The 11,087-nt window shown below is 45.9% G+C and overlaps 5 non-coding genes across 5 annotated transcripts; all 5 read right to left on the bottom strand.

The window, feature by feature from the left end:
* Positions 1-1,712: 1,712 nt before the first annotated feature.
* Positions 1,713-1,903, bottom strand: LOC130331122 (U2 spliceosomal RNA). Its single transcript, XR_008874087.1, has one exon. It is a non-coding gene; the product is annotated as a U2 spliceosomal RNA (small nuclear RNA).
* Positions 1,904-3,962: 2,059 nt separating this feature from the next.
* On the bottom strand, positions 3,963-4,153 carry LOC130331108 (U2 spliceosomal RNA). Its single transcript, XR_008874073.1, has one exon. It is a non-coding gene; the product is annotated as a U2 spliceosomal RNA (small nuclear RNA).
* Positions 4,154-6,239: 2,086 nt separating this feature from the next.
* LOC130331109 (U2 spliceosomal RNA) lies at positions 6,240-6,430 on the bottom strand. The gene has a single exon (XR_008874074.1). It is a non-coding gene; the product is annotated as a U2 spliceosomal RNA (small nuclear RNA).
* Positions 6,431-8,510: 2,080 nt separating this feature from the next.
* On the bottom strand, positions 8,511-8,701 carry LOC130331110 (U2 spliceosomal RNA). Its single transcript, XR_008874075.1, has one exon. It is a non-coding gene; the product is annotated as a U2 spliceosomal RNA (small nuclear RNA).
* Positions 8,702-10,773: 2,072 nt separating this feature from the next.
* LOC130331111 (U2 spliceosomal RNA) lies at positions 10,774-10,964 on the bottom strand. The gene has a single exon (XR_008874076.1). It is a non-coding gene; the product is annotated as a U2 spliceosomal RNA (small nuclear RNA).
* Between the last annotated feature and the right edge of the window lie 123 nt (positions 10,965-11,087).

Here is an 11,087-nt window from a genome sequence, read left to right on the forward strand (position 1 = left end):
CTGTAAGCATAGAGGACATGCCTGCACCCCATTGGACTTACCTGTGTGGGTTAAATCCGGGTTATTTGACAACCTATGGCGGTGATGGTTCTGCTCAGGCAGAGCAGTGCTGATGCTCCTCATAAAGCTGTCGCTGCTGTGAAGGTTCTAGGTGACATCACAAATCCCTATGGTTACATACACAACAAAGCTGGGTTGTTGTTGTTTACACTCTGCAAGGCCTGTGGAAGTGAGTGACATCATAGCACTGTAGTTCTGAGGGTTCTAGATGGATGCAACAATCTCCTGTTGCTTCTATGAAGGCCATAATAGACGACATCACCAAACAGCTCCATAGTCACATACACAGCAAAGGAGAGATGTTGTTTACACCTAGTGATGTCAGTGGTATTGAGTGACATCACAGCACAGTGCTAAGGCTCCTGGGCCTGGACACAGCAGCGGCTGCAATATCTCAACGGAGAATACGTTTATATATATGTGTGTGTGTGCGCGTATATATATATATATATATATATATATATATATATATATATATATATTTCTCCGCCGAAATCACTTTTAAACCCATTTCCACCTTTTTTTCCCTTCTCTTCCTCTTACTTTTTTTTCACGTTTTTTTACGTTTTTCTCCTTTTCGCCTCTTTTCTGGGCGTATTATTCTTCTTTTTCTTCTTTTTTTTCGTCTAATGCATACCCCATCAGTGCAGCAATGCTTATTCAATACCGCCAGCAGATGGAGACACTGGGGGATAATTTTCTAAGGATTTATACTGATTTTTCCTGTCTGAATTTGTCGCACAGAAAGTTGCAGGCCAAATATGTGTGACATTTCTGCGACTTTAGCTTCTAGAGCATTTTTACAACATTATACATAGGTGCTGAATACATAAAAAGCGACTGTTCAGCGACAGACAAGTCGCATCGGCTGAAAGTAGGCCAGAATGTCAGTCCATGTTGGAGCAGGTTTAGATACAGTCTAAAGTATAGATCTCAAAGTCTGTGCACAGAATTTAGCAAGGGCCTCGCACCTTCTGATGCATCAGGTAGGTGCACAATAGCATAGCCTAACCCTCTGTACTTTGGTCTATATTGATGCGGGACATAGACAGCCAGCTGATGACCAATCCATTAGTGCAATGGATGGCTGGAAGCATTTGTCTTTGCCTTTGCAATACCACAGAAGCAATGCATGGTCAATGTACAGCAATGACACACCTGTGTGAACAGCCAGGAGACCCCCCCCATGTTATGTTACATAGTTACATAGTTAGTACGGTCGAAAAAAGACATATGTCCATCAAGTTCAACCAGGGAATTAAGGGGTAGGGGTGTGGCGCGATATTGGGGAAGGGATGAGATTTTATATTTCTTCATAAGCATTAATCTTATTTTGTCAATTAGGAACATTCAGCACCCACCCGCTATCAAGGCAGCTGCCTATCATGTCATGCCCTACCTGCACAGGTGTGCTGGCTACTCAAATGATCCAATTAAGGAGGCCATTTAGTCAGCAGCAGCAGAAGTCCTGTGCCTGGACGCTCCAACAGCGGCCAGACACAAGCAGAAGCAGAAGCAGCAGAAGCAGCAGCAGCACCACCTTTTGTTTTTTGGCTGCAGCAGCAGCAGCAAGGCCCACAGGGCTGGCTAGCTGGCTAGCCAGCAAGCAGGTAGCAATGAAAGTAGGAATCTTTCTTTTTAACCCTGTAAGGGGGTGGTGCACTGTACCCGAAGATACTGCCATATCGGGTCAATGCATAGGGCGACGGAAGCAAGCTTCGAAATCGGCCCCCGTTCTCAAAAATCCATTTAATATATGGTCCCCAGATAGGGGACGTATCAGATATTAAACTGATAAGAACAGATACTACACTTGATCTTAGGCAAAAGGCCGAGAAGCGATAACCGTGAAAGGGGCGGGCCCAACAAGGTCCCCTTCATGGGCACTATCACTGCTTGCTGTCAGGGAGGCTGCCAGACAATTTTCCATGCACACTCTGGGCTGGGGGGCAGTCAACCACCAGTACACACAGCAGAACCTAAACCCATACCATTATTGCTAAGCAGCAAGACAGGGGCCCATTGCACTCCCACGGGGCCTTTTTAAATGCAATCCATAACCCGGATTTGCCAGGAACCCTTCTTACTCCTCCTACTTGCATGTGACACTGGGCTTAGGATCTGCATAGGAAACACACACACAAGCACACACCTACCTTTGTTGCCTGCAGATGCCTCCTTGGCTGTCCCCAAACGGTATCAAACCAACACCCACGGGAAGCTGTAAGCATAGAGGACATGCCTGCACCCCATTGGACTTACCTGTGTGGGTTAAATCCGGGTTATTTGACAACCTATGGCGGTGATGGTTCTGCTCAGGCAGAGCAGTGCTGATGCTCCTCATAAAGCTGTCGCTGCTGTGAAGGTTCTAGGTGACATCACAAATCCCTATGGTTACATACACAACAAAGCTGGGTTGTTGTTGTTTACACTCTGCAAGGCCTGTGGAAGTGAGTGACATCATAGCACTGTAGTTCTGAGGGTTCTAGATGGATGCAACAATCTCCTGTTGCTTCTATGAAGGCCATAATAGACGACATCACCAAACAGCTCCATAGTCACATACACAGCAAAGGAGAGATGTTGTTTACACCTAGTGATGTCAGTGGTATTGAGTGACATCACAGCACAGTGCTAAGGCTCCTGGGCCTGGACACAGCAGCGGCTGCAATATCTCAACGGAGAATACGTTTATATATATGTGTGTGTGTGCGCGTATATATATATATATATATATATATTTCTCCGCCGAAATCACTTTTAAACCCATTTCCACCTTTTTTTCCCTTCTCTTCCTCTTACTTTTTTTTCACGTTTTTTTACGTTTTTCTCCTTTTCGCCTCTTTTCTGGGCGTATTATTCTTCTTTTTCTTCTTTTTTTTCGTCTAATGCATACCCCATCAGTGCAGCAATGCTTATTCAATACCGCCAGCAGATGGAGACACTGGGGGATAATTTTCTAAGGATTTATACTGATTTTTCCTGTCTGAATTTGTCGCACAGAAAGTTGCAGGCCAAATATGTGTGACATTTCTGCGACTTTAGCTTCTAGAGCATTTTTACAACATTATACATAGGTGCTGAATACATAAAAAGCGACTGTTCAGCGACAGACAAGTCGCATCGGCTGAAAGTAGGCCAGAATGTCAGTCCATGTTGGAGCAGGTTTAGATACAGTCTAAAGTATAGATCTCAAAGTCTGTGCACAGAATTTAGCAAGGGCCTCGCACCTTCTGATGCATCAGGTAGGTGCACAATAGCATAGCCTAACCCTCTGTACTTTGGTCTATATTGATGCGGGACATAGACAGCCAGCTGATGACCAATCCATTAGTGCAATGGATGGCTGGAAGCATTTGTCTTTGCCTTTGCAATACCACAGAAGCAATGCATGGTCAATGTACAGCAATGACACACCTGTGTGAACAGCCAGGAGACCCCCCCCATGTTATGTTACATAGTTACATAGTTAGTACGGTCGAAAAAAGACATATGTCCATCAAGTTCAACCAGGGAATTAAGGGGTAGGGGTGTGGCGCGATATTGGGGAAGGGATGAGATTTTATATTTCTTCATAAGCATTAATCTTATTTTGTCAATTAGGAACATTCAGCACCCACCCGCTATCAAGGCAGCTGCCTATCATGTCATGCCCTACCTGCACAGGTGTGCTGGCTACTCAAATGATCCAATTAAGGAGGCCATTTAGTCAGCAGCAGCAGAAGTCCTGTGCCTGGACGCTCCAACAGCGGCCAGACACAAGCAGAAGCAGAAGCAGCAGCAGCACCACCTTTTGTTTTTTGGCTGCAGCAGCAGCAGCAAGGCCCACAGGGCTGGCTAGCTGGCTAGCCAGCAAGCAGGTAGCAATGAAAGTAGGAATCTTTCTTTTTAACCCTGTAAGGGGGTGGTGCACTGTACCCGAAGATACTGCCATATCGGGTCAATGCATAGGGCGACGGAAGCAAGCTTCGAAATCGGCCCCCGTTCTCAAAAATCCATTTAATATATGGTCCCCAGATAGGGGACGTATCAGATATTAAACTGATAAGAACAGATACTACACTTGATCTTAGCCAAAAGGCCGAGAAGCGATAACCGTGAAAGGGGCGGGCCCAACAAGGTCCCCTTCATGGGCACTATCACTGCTTGCTGTCAGGGAGGCTGCCAGACAATTTTCCATGCACACTCTGGGCTGGGGGGCAGTCAACCACCAGTACACACAGCAGAACCTAAACCCATACCATTATTGCTAAGCAGCAAGACAGGGGCCCATTGCACTCCCACGGGGCCTTTTTAAATGCAATCCATAACCCGGATTTGCCAGGAACCCTTCTTACTCCTCCTACTTGCATGTGACACTGGGCTTAGGATCTGCATAGGAAACACACACACAAGCACACACCTACCTTTGTTGCCTGCAGATGCCTCCTTGGCTGTCCCCAAACGGTATCAAACCAACACCCACGGGAAGCTGTAAGCATAGAGGACATGCCTGCACCCCATTGGACTTACCTGTGTGGGTTAAATCCGGGTTATTTGACAACCTATGGCGGTGATGGTTCTGCTCAGGCAGAGCAGTGCTGATGCTCCTCATAAAGCTGTCGCTGCTGTGAAGGTTCTAGGTGACATCACAAATCCCTATGGTTACATACACAACAAAGCTGGGTTGTTGTTGTTTACACTCTGCAAGGCCTGTGGAAGTGAGTGACATCATAGCACTGTAGTTCTGAGGGTTCTAGATGGATGCAACAATCTCCTGTTGCTTCTATGAAGGCCATAATAGACGACATCACCAAACAGCTCCATAGTCACATACACAGCAAAGGAGAGATGTTGTTTACACCTAGTGATGTCAGTGGTATTGAGTGACATCACAGCACAGTGCTAAGGCTCCTGGGCCTGGACACAGCAGCGGCTGCAATATCTCAACGGAGAATACGTTTATATATATGTGTGTGTGTGCGCGTATATATATATATATATATATATATATATATATATATATATATTTCTCCGCCGAAATCACTTTTAAACCCATTTCCACCTTTTTTTCCCTTCTCTTCCTCTTACTTTTTTTTCACGTTTTTTTACGTTTTTCTCCTTTTCGCCTCTTTTCTGGGCGTATTATTCTTCTTTTTCTTCTTTTTTTTCGTCTAATGCATACCCCATCAGTGCAGCAATGCTTATTCAATACCGCCAGCAGATGGAGACACTGGGGGATAATTTTCTAAGGATTTATACTGATTTTTCCTGTCTGAATTTGTCGCACAGAAAGTTGCAGGCCAAATATGTGTGACATTTCTGCGACTTTAGCTTCTAGAGCATTTTTACAACATTATACATAGGTGCTGAATACATAAAAAGCGACTGTTCAGCGACAGACAAGTCGCATCGGCTGAAAGTAGGCCAGAATGTCAGTCCATGTTGGAGCAGGTTTAGATACAGTCTAAAGTATAGATCTCAAAGTCTGTGCACAGAATTTAGCAAGGGCCTCGCACCTTCTGATGCATCAGGTAGGTGCACAATAGCATAGCCTAACCCTCTGTACTTTGGTCTATATTGATGCGGGACATAGACAGCCAGCTGATGACCAATCCATTAGTGCAATGGATGGCTGGAAGCATTTGTCTTTGCCTTTGCAATACCACAGAAGCAATGCATGGTCAATGTACAGCAATGACACACCTGTGTGAACAGCCAGGAGACCCCCCCCATGTTATGTTACATAGTTACATAGTTAGTACGGTCGAAAAAAGACATATGTCCATCAAGTTCAACCAGGGAATTAAGGGGTAGGGGTGTGGCGCGATATTGGGGAAGGGATGAGATTTTATATTTCTTCATAAGCATTAATCTTATTTTGTCAATTAGGAACATTCAGCACCCACCCGCTATCAAGGCAGCTGCCTATCATGTCATGCCCTACCTGCACAGGTGTGCTGGCTACTCAAATGATCCAATTAAGGAGGCCATTTAGTCAGCAGCAGCAGAAGTCCTGTGCCTGGACGCTCCAACAGCGGCCAGACACAAGCAGAAGCAGAAGCAGCAGAAGCAGCAGCAGCACCACCTTTTGTTTTTTGGCTGCAGCAGCAGCAGCAAGGCCCACAGGGCTGGCTAGCTGGCTAGCCAGCAAGCAGGTAGCAATGAAAGTAGGAATCTTTCTTTTTAACCCTGTAAGGGGGTGGTGCACTGTACCCGAAGATACTGCCATATCGGGTCAATGCATAGGGCGACGGAAGCAAGCTTCGAAATCGGCCCCCGTTCTCAAAAATCCATTTAATATATGGTCCCCAGATAGGGGACGTATCAGATATTAAACTGATAAGAACAGATACTACACTTGATCTTAGCCAAAAGGCCGAGAAGCGATAACCGTGAAAGGGGCGGGCCCAACAAGGTCCCCTTCATGGGCACTATCACTGCTTGCTGTCAGGGAGGCTGCCAGACAATTTTCCATGCACACTCTGGGCTGGGGGGCAGTCAACCACCAGTACACACAGCAGAACCTAAACCCATACCATTATTGCTAAGCAGCAAGACAGGGGCCCATTGCACTCCCACGGGGCCTTTTTAAATGCAATCCATAACCCGGATTTGCCAGGAACCCTTCTTACTCCTCCTACTTGCATGTGACACTGGGCTTAGGATCTGCATAGGAAACACACACACAAGCACACACCTACCTTTGTTGCCTGCAGATGCCTCCTTGGCTGTCCCCAAACGGTATCAAACCAACACCCACGGGAAGCTGTAAGCATAGAGGACATGCCTGCACCCCATTGGACTTACCTGTGTGGGTTAAATCCGGGTTATTTGACAACCTATGGCGGTGATGGTTCTGCTCAGGCAGAGCAGTGCTGATGCTCCTCATAAAGCTGTCGCTGCTGTGAAGGTTCTAGGTGACATCACAAATCCCTATGGTTACATACACAACAAAGCTGGGTTGTTGTTGTTTACACTCTGCAAGGCCTGTGGAAGTGAGTGACATCATAGCACTGTAGTTCTGAGGGTTCTAGATGGATGCAACAATCTCCTGTTGCTTCTATGAAGGCCATAATAGACGACATCACCAAACAGCTCCATAGTCACATACACAGCAAAGGAGAGATGTTGTTTACACCTAGTGATGTCAGTGGTATTGAGTGACATCACAGCACAGTGCTAAGGCTCCTGGGCCTGGACACAGCAGCGGCTGCAATATCTCAACGGAGAATACGTTTATATATATGTGTGTGTGTGCGCGTATATATATATATATATATATATATATATATATATATATATATTTCTCCGCCGAAATCACTTTTAAACCCATTTCCACCTTTTTTTCCCTTCTCTTCCTCTTACTTTTTTTTCACGTTTTTTTACGTTTTTCTCCTTTTCGCCTCTTTTCTGGGCGTATTATTCTTCTTTTTCTTCTTTTTTTTCGTCTAATGCATACCCCATCAGTGCAGCAATGCTTATTCAATACCGCCAGCAGATGGAGACACTGGGGGATAATTTTCTAAGGATTTATACTGATTTTTCCTGTCTGAATTTGTCGCACAGAAAGTTGCAGGCCAAATATGTGTGACATTTCTGCGACTTTAGCTTCTAGAGCATTTTTACAACATTATACATAGGTGCTGAATACATAAAAAGCGACTGTTCAGCGACAGACAAGTCGCATCGGCTGAAAGTAGGCCAGAATGTCAGTCCATGTTGGAGCAGGTTTAGATACAGTCTAAAGTATAGATCTCAAAGTCTGTGCACAGAATTTAGCAAGGGCCTCGCACCTTCTGATGCATCAGGTAGGTGCACAATAGCATAGCCTAACCCTCTGTACTTTGGTCTATATTGATGCGGGACATAGACAGCCAGCTGATGACCAATCCATTAGTGCAATGGATGGCTGGAAGCATTTGTCTTTGCCTTTGCAATACCACAGAAGCAATGCATGGTCAATGTACAGCAATGACACACCTGTGTGAACAGCCAGGAGACCCCCCCCATGTTATGTTACATAGTTACATAGTTAGTACGGTCGAAAAAAGACATATGTCCATCAAGTTCAACCAGGGAATTAAGGGGTAGGGGTGTGGCGCGATATTGGGGAAGGGATGAGATTTTATATTTCTTCATAAGCATTAATCTTATTTTGTCAATTAGGAACATTCAGCACCCACCCGCTATCAAGGCAGCTGCCTATCATGTCATGCCCTACCTGCACAGGTGTGCTGGCTACTCAAATGATCCAATTAAGGAGGCCATTTAGTCAGCAGCAGCAGAAGTCCTGTGCCTGGACGCTCCAACAGCGGCCAGACACAAGCAGAAGCAGCAGAAGCAGCAGCAGCACCACCTTTTGTTTTTTGGCTGCAGCAGCAGCAGCAAGGCCCACAGGGCTGGCTAGCTGGCTAGCCAGCAAGCAGGTAGCAATGAAAGTAGGAATCTTTCTTTTTAACCCTGTAAGGGGGTGGTGCACTGTACCCGAAGATACTGCCATATCGGGTCAATGCATAGGGCGACGGAAGCAAGCTTCGAAATCGGCCCCCGTTCTCAAAAATCCATTTAATATATGGTCCCCAGATAGGGGACGTATCAGATATTAAACTGATAAGAACAGATACTACACTTGATCTTAGCCAAAAGGCCGAGAAGCGATAACCGTGAAAGGGGCGGGCCCAACAAGGTCCCCTTCATGGGCACTATCACTGCTTGCTGTCAGGGAGGCTGCCAGACAATTTTCCATGCACACTCTGGGCTGGGGGGCAGTCAACCACCAGTACACACAGCAGAACCTAAACCCATACCATTATTGCTAAGCAGCAAGACAGGGGCCCATTGCACTCCCACGGGGCCTTTTTAAATGCAATCCATAACCCGGATTTGCCAGGAACCCTTCTTACTCCTCCTACTTGCATGTGACACTGGGCTTAGGATCTGCATAGGAAACACACACACAAGCACACACCTACCTTTGTTGCCTGCAGATGCCTCCTTGGCTGTCCCCAAACGGTATCAAACCAACACCCACGGGAAGCTGTAAGCATAGAGGACATGCCTGCACCCCATTGGACTTACCTGTGTGGGTTAAATCCGGGTTATTTGACAACCTATGGCGGTGATGGTTCTGCTCAGGCAGAGCAGTGCTGATGCTCCTCATAAAGCTGTCGCTGCTGTGAAGGTTCTAGGTGACATCACAAATCCCTATGGTTACATACACAACAAAGCTGGGTTGTTGTTGTTTACACTCTGCAAGGCCTGTGGAAGTGAGTGACATCATAGCACTGTAGTTCTGAGGGTTCTAGATGGATGCAACAATCTCCTGTTGCTTCTATGAAGGCCATAATAGACGACATCACCAAACAGCTCCATAGTCACATACACAGCAAAGGAGAGATGTTGTTTACACCTAGTGATGTCAGTGGTATTGAGTGACATCACAGCACAGTGCTAAGGCTCCTGGGCCTGGACACAGCAGCGGCTGCAATATCTCAACGGAGAATACGTTTATATATATGTGTGTGTGTGCGCGTATATATATATATATATATATATATATATTTCTCCGCCGAAATCACTTTTAAACCCATTTCCACCTTTTTTTCCCTTCTCTTCCTCTTACTTTTTTTTCACGTTTTTTTACGTTTTTCTCCTTTTCGCCTCTTTTCTGGGCGTATTATTCTTCTTTTTCTTCTTTTTTTTCGTCTAATGCATACCCCATCAGTGCAGCAATGCTTATTCAATACCGCCAGCAGATGGAGACACTGGGGGATAATTTTCTAAGGATTTATACTGATTTTTCCTGTCTGAATTTGTCGCACAGAAAGTTGCAGGCCAAATATGTGTGACATTTCTGCGACTTTAGCTTCTAGAGCATTTTTACAACATTATACATAGGTGCTGAATACATAAAAAGCGACTGTTCAGCGACAGACAAGTCGCATCGGCTGAAAGTAGGCCAGAATGTCAGTCCATGTTGGAGCAGGTTTAGATACAGTCTAAAGTATAGATCTCAAAGTCTGTGCACAGAATTTAGCAAGGGCCTCGCACCTTCTGATGCATCAGGTAGGTGCACAATAGCATAGCCTAACCCTCTGTACTTTGGTCTATATTGATGCGGGACATAGACAGCCAGCTGATGACCAATCCATTAGTGCAATGGATGGCTGGAAGCATTTGTCTTTGCCTTTGCAATACCACAGAAGCAATGCATGGTCAATGTACAGCAATGACACACCTGTGTGAACAGCCAGGAGACCCCCCCCATGTTATGTTACATAGTTACATAGTTAGTACGGTCGAAAAAAGACATATGTCCATCAAGTTCAACCAGGGAATTAAGGGGTAGGGGTGTGGCGCGATATTGGGGAAGGGATGAGATTTTATATTTCTTCATAAGCATTAATCTTATTTTGTCAATTAGGAACATTCAGCACCCACCCGCTATCAAGGCAGCTGCCTATCATGTCATGCCCTACCTGCACAGGTGTGCTGGCTACTCAAATGATCCAATTAAGGAGGCCATTTAGTCAGCAGCAGCAGAAGTCCTGTGCCTGGACGCTCCAACAGCGGCCAGACACAAGCAGAAGCAGAAGCAGCAGAAGCAGCAGCAGCACCACCTTTTGTTTTTTGGCTGCAGCAGCAGCAGCAAGGCCCACAGGGCTGGCTAGCTGGCTAGCCAGCAAGCAGGTAGCAATGAAAGTAGGAATCTTTCTTTTTAACCCTGTAAGGGGGTGGTGCACTGTACCCGAAGATACTGCCATATCGGGTCAATGCATAGGGCGACGGAAGCAAGCTTCGAAATCGGCCCCCGTTCTCAAAAATCCATTTAATATATGGTCCCCAGATAGGGGACGTATCAGATATTAAACTGATAAGAACAGATACTACACTTGATCTTAGCCAAAAGGCCGAGAAGCGATAACCGTGAAAGGGGCGGGCCCAACAAGGTCCCCTTCATGGGCACTATCACTGCTTGCTGTCAGGGAGGCTGCCAGACAATTTTCCATGCACACTCTGGGCTGGGGGGCAGTCAACCACCAGTA

The sequence above is a fragment of the Hyla sarda genome, unplaced genomic scaffold (assembly GCF_029499605.1).
Source record: "Hyla sarda isolate aHylSar1 unplaced genomic scaffold, aHylSar1.hap1 scaffold_346, whole genome shotgun sequence".
Classification (NCBI taxonomy): Eukaryota; Metazoa; Chordata; class Amphibia; order Anura; family Hylidae; genus Hyla; species Hyla sarda.